The sequence below is a fragment of the Puma concolor genome, chromosome D4 (genome assembly GCF_028749965.1).
Source record: "Puma concolor isolate L17-30 chromosome D4, mPumCon1.1.hap2, whole genome shotgun sequence".
Classification (NCBI taxonomy): Eukaryota; Metazoa; Chordata; class Mammalia; order Carnivora; family Felidae; genus Puma; species Puma concolor.
In genome coordinates, this window is record NC_141679.1 from 66,897,824 (window position 1) to 66,910,244 (window position 12,421).

The following is a 12,421-nucleotide window of genomic DNA, read 5'->3' on the forward strand; positions in this document are numbered from 1 at the left end:
TGTGGGAGGAAAATTTTTCCTCGACCCTAATATTCTTCCAGCTGGTCTGAGAATTAAACTGACACGAGACAGATTAACATAAGAAAATCAAATTTAATTTCATACCCATAGGAGCTCCACATATGAGAGGTTCAAAGACAAAAAAATAAAATTAGGTATATACACCATCCTGGGGAATGGGATAGGGGCCTGGAGCTTCAAAGGGAAGAGGGAAATTTACAGAGCAGTAAGAAGGGCAGATGTTTGGATGCAAAAATCCTCAATAAGATATTAGCCAACCAGACCCAACAATACATTAAAAAAATTATTCACCACAACCAAGTGGGATTTAAACCTGGGATGCAGGACTGGTTCAATATCCTCAAAACAATCAATGTGATTCATCACATCAATAAAAGAAAGAACAAGAACCACATGATCCTCTCAATAGATGCAGAGAAAGCATTTGACAAAATACAGCGTCCTTTCTTGATAAAAACTCTCAAGAAAGTAGGAATAGAAGGATCATACCTCAAGATCATAAAAGCCATATATGAAAGACCCAACTCTAATATCATCCTCAATGGGAAAAAACTGAGAGTTTTCCCCCTAAGGTCGGGAACAAGACAGGGATGTCCACTCTCGCCACTGTTATTCAACATTGTATTGGGAGTCTTAGCCTCAGCAATCAGACAACACAAAGAAGTAGAAGGCATCCAAATCGGCCCAGAGGAGGTCAAACTTTCACTCTTCACAGATGACATGATACTCTATACAGAAAACCTAAAAGATTCCACCAAAAAACTGCTAGAACTGATCCATGAATTCAGCAAAGTTGCATGATATAAAATCATGCACAGAAATCAGTTGCATTCCTATACACCAATAATGAAGCAACAGAAAGAGAAATCAAGGAATCGATCCCATTTACAATTGCGCCAAAACCCATAAAATACCTAGGAATAAACCTAACCAAAGAGGTGAAAAATCAATACATTGAGAACTGTAGAAAGCTTATGAAAGAAATTGAAGAAGACACAAAAAAATGGAAAAAGATTCCATGCTCCTGGATAGGAAGAACAAATATTGTTAAAATGTCGATACTACCCAAAGCCATCGACATATTCAATGCAACCCCTAACAAAAAAACACCAGCATTCTTCACAGAGCTAGAACAAACAATCCTAAAATTTGTATGGAACCAGAAAAGACCCTGAATAGCCAAAGCAATCTTGAAAAAGAAAACCAAAGCAGGAGACATCACAATCTCGGACTTCAAGCTGTACTACAAAGCTGTAATCATCAAGACAGTATGGTACTGGCACAAAAACAGACACTCAGATCAATGCAACAGAATAGAGAACCCAGAAATGGACCCACAAATGTATGGCCAACTAACCTTTGAAAAAGCAGGACAGAATATCCAATAGAATAGACAGTCTCTTCAGCAAATGGTGCTGGGAAAATTGGACAACAACATGCAGAAGAATGAACCTGGACCACTTTCTTACACCATACACAAAAATAAACTCAAAATGGATGAAAGACCTAAATGTAAGACAGGAAGCCATCAAAATCCTCAAGGACAAAGCAGGCAAAAACCTCTTTAACCTTGGCCACAACAATTTCTTACTCAACACATCTCAGGAGGCAAGGGAAACAAAAGCAAAAATGAACTATTGGGACATCATCAAAATAAAAATCTTCTGCACAGCGAAGGAAACAATAAGCAAAACTAAAAGGCAACCAATGGAATGGGAGAAGATATTTGCAAACAACATATCAGATAAAAGGTTAGTATCCAAAATCTATGAAGAACTTATCAAACTCAACACCCAAAAAACAAATAATCCAATGAAGAAATGGGCAAAAGATATGAATAGCCACTTCTCCAAAGAAGACATCCAGATGGCCAACCGACACATGAAAAAATGCTCAACATCACTCATCATCAGGGAAACACAAATCAAAACCACACTGAGATACCACCTCACACCTGTCAGAATGGCTAACATTAACAACTCAGGCAACAACAGATCTTGGCGAGGATGTGGAGAAAGAGGATCTCTTTTGCACTGCTGGTGGGATCGCAAGTTGGTGCAGCCACTCTGGAAAACAATATGGATGTTCCTCAAAAAATTAAAAATAGAACTACCCTACGACCCAGCAATTGCACTACTAAGTATTTATCCAAGGGATACAAGTATGCTGTTTCGAAGGGGCCCATGCACCCCATTGTTTATAGCATCACAATCAACAACTTTCCAAAGTATGGAAAGAGCCCAAATGTCCATCGATGGATGAATGGATAAAGAAGATGTGGTATATGTACATATACAATGGAGTATTACTCGGCAATCAAAAAAAAATGAAATCTTGGCATTTGTAACTACATGGATGGAACTAGAGGGTACTATGCTAAGCAAAATTAGTCAGAGAAAGACAAATATCATATAACTTCACTTATATGAGGACTTTAAGATGCAAAACAGATGAACATAAGGGAAGGGAAGCAAAAATAATATAAAAACAGGGAGTGGGACAAAACATAAGAGACTCTTAGGATTACTGAAGGGGTTGTGGGAGGGGGGATGGGCTAAATGGGTAAGGGGCATTAAGGAATCTACTCCTGAAATCATTGTTTCACTATATGCTAACTTGGACGTAAATTAAAAAACTAAATTTAAAAAATAAAATAAAAAAATAATAATATAGTGATAATAACAGCCATGCATCATTGAATGTTTCTCCATAATAATGATAATAAAGTAGTTACTTTTTACAAAAAAAAAAAAAAAGGGGCAGATGTTTGGTAATTAGATGTTTGCCCTACCATACACGAGTCACCCATATAAAATTAATCTCCAGTAATAATTCTTATTTTGAGAAAGACTCCCAATTTAGATTCTTCTAGGTAGTTAAGAGAGGGACAAAAGTTTCTCCTGAGTCCTCAGGGTCTTGATTAGCTTTAATGCAAAACTGTCCGAAAATAAGGTTTACATAGGAAGTGAGAAAAAAACTATAAAAAAGCCTTAAATTTAAACTGAGGCTATACAAAGCTACTAAACACACAATTAATTTACAAAATTCAAGTTTTTTATAGCAGTTACAGCTGTTTAGAAAACGCACTTTATTTTTTTTAAGTTTTATTTTTATATATTTGGAGAGAGAGAGAGAGAGAGAGAGACCGGGGGAGGGGCAAAAAGAGAGGGAGACAAAATCCCAAGCAGGCTCCACACTACCAGCACAGAGTCAGATGTAAGGCTTGAATTCATGAACCGTGAGATCAAGACCTGAGACGAAATCAAGAGTCAGATGCTTACTGTACTGAGCCACACAGGTACTTTTAAAATGTACTTTAAAAGCATCTCACAACACCAACAAAAGTATAAAGTGCCCACAGATAAATCTATAAAAGCTGGGTAAGTCATTTTTGAAGAAAAATATAAATCTTGACTAAAGCACATAGAACATTTCCCACAAATTGGGGAGCTATATTTTGTTCATGTTAGGAAATTCAAGAATAATATATTAATTCATCCCAAATTTCTCTAAAAACTTAGTGTAAATATCAATCAAAATGAAATTGGAATTTTTTAAAAATTTCTGAAGGTTAACCCAAAATTCAAATTGAATAGTAAAGACCAAGAGTAGCCAAGACAATGTTAAAATAAGAAATCTCATATTTACTGTACCAAATGTCAAGATGGATGATAAAGCTAGAGCAATGCAGATAACATAATTGTGGTTCAGACAAAGATAAATATATTAATGAAATAGAGTAGAGAATTCAGAAATAGCCTGGGCATATACAAAAATTTATATCCAATAAATGTTACTTGATATCAGTTGGTATTACAAGTAAGTAAGGAATGGATGAAGTATTTTAAATTATGCTTTGGTAATGGACTATTAATATTGAAAAAATAATTAAACCTCCACCTCATTCTGTTACCAAAATAAATTTTAGATAGATTGAACACCAAAAGCAAAACTGTAAAACATCTAGAGGAAAATATAGGAGAATGTCTTTATATACAGGGATAGGAAAAGTGTAACTCAAATGAGCAAAATAAATAAATAAATAAAGGATGGGGCACCTGGGTGGCCCAGTCGGGTAAGCATCGACTCTTAGTTTCAGCTCAGGTCATGATCTCACAGTTCATGAGTTCAAGCCCCACATGGGGATCTGTGCTGACAGCATGGAGCCTGCTTAGGATTCTCTCTCTCTCTCTCTCTCTCTCTCTCTCTCTGCCCCTCCCCACTCAGGCTCATGCTCGCTCTCTCTCTCTCTCTCTCTCTCTCATTCTCAAAATAAATAAATAAACTTAAAAAAATAAACAAAGGCATAAAACAAAGGATTAATAATTCAAAATTAGAATTTTGAATTCTATATGGCAAAAATGCATCATTAAAACTTTAAATAATAGCACAAATGGAAGACTGTATCAGTAACAAATCCAACCAAAAAAGGGTTAGTAACCAGAATATTTTTTAAAAAGCTATCACATTAATAAGAAAAAAAAAAAAACAACAACAGAAAATTGGGCAAAGGGTATAAACAGCGACCTCTAAGAAAAAGTAAGTAAAACAACCTATAAAGTTATGAAAAAATCTTCAACACACATGAAATCAGAGAAATATAAATTAAATCAGTAAGATACTTCTCAGCCAAAAGATAAACAAATATTAAACTTCTATAAAAATTAAGAACATGAAGAAAGAAGGGGCTCCTGGCTGGCTTGGTTGGTAGAGCTTGTGACTTGATCTCAGGATCATGAGTTCATGCCCCACATTAGGCATGGAGTCTACCTAAAAAATAATAACGAGGGGCGCCTGGGTGGCTCAGTCGGTTGAGCGTCCGACTTCGGCTCAGGTCATGATCTCACAGCTCATGAGTTCGAGCCCCACTTCGGGCTCTGTGCTGACAGCTCAGAGTCTGCAGCCTGCTTCGGATTCTGTGTCTCCCTCTCTCTCTGCCCCTAACCCACTCACATTCTGTCTCTGTCTCTCTCAAAAATAAAAACATGAACAAAATAAAAAATAAAAAAGAATAATGATAAAAAGTAAAATAATTATTAATTTTTTAAAAAAGAATATGAAAAAAGAAGAAATCACATTCACTGCCACTGGGAGTATATATTGATACTACAAAAAGTGTGAAGTTGATTCATTAATTCCACTTATGGGTATATGCCCAAGGATATATTTACAGAGCTACTCACTGAAGCATAATTTAAAAATGGACATACTGAAACATCTAAATATTAATGTATGAAAGAACAACTAAGTTATAGCATACTATAACATAGGATTACAGGATAGCAAGTAAAATGAACCACCTCTAAACTGATCATTTTGTTAGCCTTTAGCAGCTTCTTTAAGCTTCTTTTTGCTGCTTTTGTCTTAATCTGTAAAATTAAAACACCAATGTCACAAAATGAAATGAAAGAGAGTAATAACGAGTTCAATAGAAGACAAAACACACATGACAGCTCCTATATGACATCTGACTCATTAGAATCTGATACTCTCTTATTTGGGAAAAAGTTATCACTGACATTCTCTGAAAGAGGGATAGGAATGGGGTATTTGACTTGATTTTTTAAGTAAATATTTACTAAAACCTCTTTAAAAATGAAAAGATCAGCTAAATAGGAATGAGGATTAAATAATCAAATGAGGCCCCAGCTTCCATTAGAGTCTCATAAAGGAGGCTCTAGTAACATGAATCTACCAACATATCTCATTCCAAAATACTTACATGCTCAGGACCAATTGTTAATTAGAAAAATACAATGAGACAGAAATTATACTGAGGCAGCCTATAAAGTTATTATGACTTTTCACTATTTTCAGTTTTTATTTTGTGCTGAGTGGGGGCTTCCCAGATGACTCCAAGCAAATAGGAAAATTGGGAACCGTATTTTTCAATAGTGTCTTTAAAAAAAAAACACCTTTTTTTAAGTTTACTTCTTCTGAGAGAGAGAGAGAGACAGCACAAGCAGGGGAGGGTCAGAGAGAGAGAGAGAGAAAGAGAGAGAGAATCCCAAGCAGGCTCCAGGTTGTCAGCACAGAGACCGTTGCTGGGCTCAAACTCACAAACCACGAGATCATGACCTAAGCCCAAACCATGAGATCATGACCTGGAGCCAAAACCAAGAGTCAGACGCTCAATAGACTGAACCACCCAAGTGCCCCGGTGTCCTTATATAAGAAGAAAACCATCTTGAACAGTAAGCTTGTTTCTGGGTGCACTATTAAGGTATCTTGAGAAGTCAACTTGGGATATTTTGTACAGGGGATTTTAATCTGAATAGATCTGATTTCCCATAAACTATATGTCTGTCAACCTTCACAAAAGATAGAGGGACATTTGAAGTTAGATCACAAAGTGAGTTTGGGAAAATCCTCAACAACATCCTGAAGGACCTAACAAGTGACAGAAGAGAAAACAAGCCCCCAGTGTTTGGACACAGCCTACAAGACCCTTGCAATTAATCCTACAGCCCTTAATACAATATTGACAATAAACAAACAAAAAATTGTAAAGATTCTGCAAAAACAATCAATGATACTCAAGTAAAGCCAAAACAGATCAAAAAGTAAATTAATTACTCAGCTAGTAAATATCTATGACAACTTGTGGAGGTGAAGATAAATACATTGGTGAGCACTGGATAATGGGTGTTCACTTGGAAGAGGAACTTCTTGAAAAAAGATCTGCCATAAACTAATTACCCCGATTCCATAATGCTAAAAGGTGCTTCAAGTTATACTGAGGAAATAAACCAGCCATATTTAGTAATAAAAATAAAAAACCTTCAGTAAAAGTCCATAAATACTTCCCTCATAACATTTCTCCCCAACTACAGTTGCGAGGCACAAAGATTATTCAAAGCAATAGACTTGCAAAGCCTATTTTAGGAAATAATTGCATTTATTAATAAGAGGTTTTAAAATGTCTTCAGTACTAGAATTCACTTTCAAATGCAAAACATAAAGAAAGCCAATTAATATATCTACAAAGGATATAATAGAATATATACTTAACTCATTTTATGTGTTTTAGTAATAAAAATAATTTATCAACAGAAAAATTAAATAAATTCATACTATATTTAATATTAAGCTGTTCACAAATCTTTCCTGCAACTTATACTAAGAAGACTAGCAGCAACAAGGCTAATACAGAAATATCAAGACATGTCGACAAGCTGAAGAAGAGGCATCCAGTCTTTTTCCTTCCCCAGAGCATCCAATCTAATGTTCAACACACAAGAGGTGTTTAATAATATTCACTGATATGAGCAGGATACTTGTTAAGAAACATTTTGAAGACTGAGTTAATATTTTATTACCATTTACTTATATTAATAATAAAGCAATTAATAAAAGTTATGATAGTAATTAATCTTTACTAAAGTTTTCCTCTCCAGTACATAATCCTGTATTTTAAAAAAAAGAATTGTAAACTAACTCCACTCTAAATATCTATAGTTTAAGTTACAAAACTCAAAAATTACAAGAAAAATAGCACAATTTGAGAATTTAATGAAGAAAAAGTAGTCTATACCACCATCTAGTGGCCTCAGAATATAACGGTACTAAGAAAAGTACTTACCCAGGAATGTCCCCACAATAAAAGCATGGAGTCTACATGCAGAGCTACTGCCCTCCTACTCAGTTGAGACAGCACTGGATCCACTTCTGCTTCCTACTGCAGATCTGCACGAACCTGACCTTTGGACAAAATCACGCAGGAACACCATCATGTGGATTGTTGCCTTTGCCCACCTCATATAATTTCCTCCACCCTTTAACTGATTCCTATTGGTTACATTCATTAAAACAAATGGGCAATAATTTAAAAATTGGTCAGAAAAAACTCATATGCTGCGATTATGGTATAAACTTGTAAAAGAGTTTGTCTTGTACTGTTTAGTAAAAATAAACATGTTCATATCTTATGACAATTCCACTCCTAGGTATATAAACTAGAACAGTGGTTCATAATTTCCAGTATACAGATCCCCAAGGGTTCTAGGTATAGAATTCACAGAGTATGGTAACTTCAATGAAAAAAAAATTACACATTTAATACCACCTACTTCTAACTGAAAATAAGCATTTCCTTTGAATATGAAATGTAGGCAACAAATCACAATATTATTAGCAAGACTGGAGACTTTGTAACCAATAAAAATCATAGATATTACCAATTACATTAACAGATCAAAATTTCTTAAATTTTTTTTTTCAACGTTTATTTATTTTTGGGACAGAGAGAGACAGAGCATGAACGGGGGAGGGGCAGAGAGAGAGGGAGACACAGAATCGGAAACAGGCTCCAGGCTCTGAGCCATCCACCCAGAGCCTGACGCGGGGCTCGAACTCACGGACCGCGAGATCGTGACCTGGCTGAAGTCGGACGCTTAACCGACTGCGCCACCCAGGTGCCCCAAATCAAAATTTCTTATATGCTTATCGTTAATTCAAAGTTATATCTCATATATACTGAAAGACCTTGCAATTTAGTATCCTAATAAACAAGTATGTCTATTTCTTTTTGAAGATTTGCTTTTATGTTTTCCAGATTTTTGACATATAATGACATATAATATTGTATAAGTTTAAGGTTACAATGAGATGGTTTAATATACATATATACTGCAAAATGATTACCACAGTAAGGTTAACATATTCATCACCTCACATGATTACCTTTGTAGGTATGTGTGTGTTGAGAACTTTTTTTTTTTAAGTTTATTTATTCTGGGAGAGAGACACATTGTCATCAGGGAAAGGGCAGAACAAGAGGGAGACAGAATCCCAAGCAGGCTGCATTGTCAGTGTGGAGCCCAATGCAGGAGTCAAACTCAAGAACCATGAAATCATGACCTGAGCCAAAATCACGAGTCAGATGCTCAACTGACTGAATCACCCAGGTGCCCTGAGAACTTTTCAAATCTACTCTCTCAACAATTTTCAAGTGTATCTTAATGACTCTAGTTCAATTTGTTTTCTTTGTACGCTTCTTTGCAATTTCTTTGTAACCCTATTCATTTGTTATACCTTTAAAAACACCTGGAGACCATAGACTCACAAGATTTCCAAAGGGTTTTAAAACACAAAAAAGGCTTAGAATGTCTGCCTTGAAGAAATACTTTCATTGGAACCAGGAGACATCCACAGAGTCAAACAGCTTTGCCCATATAGTCAAATGGACAAATAAATTAAGGTATAGAATAGTATACAGGAGAAATAAATTACTACAACTATATTAACATGGGTGATTTTCAAAAGCCTAAAGTTAAATCTAAGAATTATGTAACAAAATAATAAAAATAATCTGATTCCATTTAAAGAAATTTCTAAAATAGACCAACCAAAACAATACATTGTATAGTCTTATTTACAAACATAAACTTTAAAGAAAATCAGTGTAATGATTAACACAAAATTCAAGATCATAGTTACTTCAGGGAGATCAGGGAGGGTGTTATAGGGAAAATGGTACAATGAAAGAACATGTAATGAGCTTCTAGGTTACTATAAATATTTTATCCCCTGAGCTTGGTGGCAGAAGCACAGATGTTCATTTTATTATTTTTTTAAAGTGTACAGATACATGAAATATACTTGTGTACCTATGTTAAAGGCTTCAAGTTACCTCCTTATGTCATGTCTGTCCATCCAATCTAAATAACTAAGTAGTTGCCCTATATCACATTAGCCTATTTTAAAAATCCAGTTATTCTGGTTGGACTCCTCTATCTTTGAACTACCTGTCCTTTGAACTTTTTTATCAGAAGTTTAGGATATCTAATAATGTTCAAAATGCTTAACCTATATATTTTTCAGGCATTTTAGGGATATGTAAAAAAATAGTCACAGAAAAATATTATATTTTAAATGCTGTTTAGAGGCTATTTTCCATTCCAAATCTAAAAGTACCTTACAGATCACAGATCTTTTAAAAATAAATGGTAGTCTCAACAAACTCAAAAAAAATCAAAGTCATACCATGAATCTTATCTGACAACAATGCTATGAATCAAGAAATCAATCACAAGAAAAAAATCTGGAAAGAGCACAAATACATGGAGGTTAAATAACATGCTACTAAACAATGAGTGAATGGGTCAACCAAGAAATCAAAGAAGAAATCAAAATTACAAGAAAACAAATAAAAATGAAAACACAACAATCCAAAATCTTTGGGATGTAGTAAAAGTGTTTCTAATGGAAGTTTATAGCAAAAGAGGCTTAACTCAAAAAGCAAGAAAAATCACAAATGAACAACATAACCTTACACCTAAAGGAGCAGAAAAAAAAAAAAAACTCAAACCCAGCAAAAGGAAGGAAATAATAAAGATTAGAGTAGAAATAAATGATATAAAAACAACAACAAACAACAACAACAAAAAAAACACAATAGAACAGATTGATGAAATCAAGAGCTAGTTCTTGAAAAGGCCAATAAAATTGATAAACCTCTAGCCACACATGAAAAAGAGAGAGAGAAAACCTAAATAAATAAAATCACCAATGAAAGAAGAGAAATAACAACCAACACCACAGAAATACAATTGAAAGAGAATATTATGAAAATCTATATGGTAACAAATTGGACAACTTAGAAGAAATGGATATTCCTAGAAACATACAACCTAACAAAACTAAAGAAGAAATAGAAAATGTGAGCAGACCAATTACCAGCAAATAAATTGAATCAGCAACCAGAAAAACTCCCAAAAAACAAAAGTCCAGGACCAGACTTTTGTTTTTTGGGAAAATTCTACCAAATATTTCAAGGAGTTAATGCTGATTCTTCTCAAACTAATCCAAAAAATAGAAGAGGAAAAAGGGGCACCTGGGTGGCTCAGTCAGTTGAGCGTCCATCACGATCTCACAGCTCATGAGTTTGAACCCCACAACAGGCTCTCTGCTGTCAGCACAGAGCCCGCTTCGGATACTCTGTCTCCCTCTCTCTCTGTCCCTCCCCAGCTCATTCTCTCTCTCTCCCAAAATATATAAGTAAACTTAAAAAAAAAGAAGGAGGAGGAGAGAAGAGGAAGGAAAATCTCTGAATTCATTCTATGAGACCAGTATCACCCTGGTACCAAAACTGGATAAAGACACCAAACAAAGAATACTACTGTCAATATTTATCATGACTATGGGGGCGCCTGGGTGGCTCAGTAGGTTAAGCATCCAGCTTCAGCTCAGGTCATGATCTCACCATTTGTGAGTTTGAGCCCTGCATTGGGTTCTGTGCTGACAGCTCAGAGCCTGGATCCTGCTTCGGATCCTGCTTCAGATACTGCTTAGATTCTGTCTGTCTCTCTCTCTCTCTCTCTCTACCCCTCCCCTGCTCGTTCTCTGTCTCTCTCTCAAAAAGAAATAAACATTAAAAAAAATTATCGTGACTATAGATGCAAAAATCCTCAACAAAATATTAGCAAACTGAATCCAACACTACATTAAAATAATCATACACCATGATCAAGTGAGATGTATTCCAGGATGCAAGGGTGGATGGTTCAATACTTGGAAAACAATGAAAGTAGTATGTCACATAAATAAGAGAAAGGATAAAAACCATATGATCATTTCAATAGATGTATAAAAAACATTTGACAAAGTACAACATCTATTCCTGATAAAAACCCTCAACAAAGTAGGTTTAGAGGGAACAAATCTCAACCTAATAATGGCCATATATTAAAAACTCACAGCTGACATAATCCTTAATAGGGAACAGCAGAGAGCTTTTCTAAGATCAGGAACAAGACAAGGATGTCCACTCTCATCACTTTTATTCAACACAGAATTGGAAATCCCAGACACAGCAACTGGACAACTAAAACAAATAAAAGTTATCCAAATTAGTAATGAAGAAGTAAAACTCTCACTCTTTGCAGATAACATGATATAAAAAATAGAAAACCCTAAAAACTCCATAAAAAACCATTAGAACTGATAATACAGTAAAGTCACAGGATACAAAATCAATGTACAGAAATCTATTGCATCCCTATACACTAAAAATGAAGCAGCAGAAAGTGAAATTAAGAAAACAGTCCCATTTAGAATTGCACCAAAAACAGTAAAATATCTGGGAATAAACATAACCAATGAGGTGAAAGACTTGTACTCTGAAAACTATAAAACATTGATGAAAGAAATTCAGGATGACACAAGGAAATGTAATGACATTCCATGCTCATGGGTTGGAAGAACAAATATTATTTTTTTTCAGTATATGGAATTTATTGTCAAATTGGTTTCAACAATTTGGTTTCAACAACACCCAGCGCTCATCCCAAAAGGTGCCCTCCTCAATACCCATCACCCACCCTCCCCTCCCTCCCACCCCCCATCAACCCTCAGTTTGTTCTCAGTCTCTTATGCTTGAAGAAATATTGTTAAAATGTGT

The 12,421-nt window shown here is 35.1% G+C and overlaps 1 long non-coding RNA gene across 1 annotated transcript in view; it reads right to left on the minus strand.

Annotated features, from left to right (window-relative positions):
- The window catches only part of LOC147574954 (uncharacterized), a 641,937-nt gene that overhangs the window by 617,521 nt on the left and 11,995 nt on the right, over positions 1 to 12,421 (minus strand). The window contains exons 3-4 of the long non-coding RNA XR_015242915.1: positions 11,690 to 11,845; positions 7,604 to 7,696 (exon numbers count right to left, since the gene is read on the minus strand). This is a non-coding gene — a long non-coding RNA (uncharacterized LOC147574954). The remainder of the gene's footprint in view (positions 1 to 7,603; positions 7,697 to 11,689; positions 11,846 to 12,421) is intronic.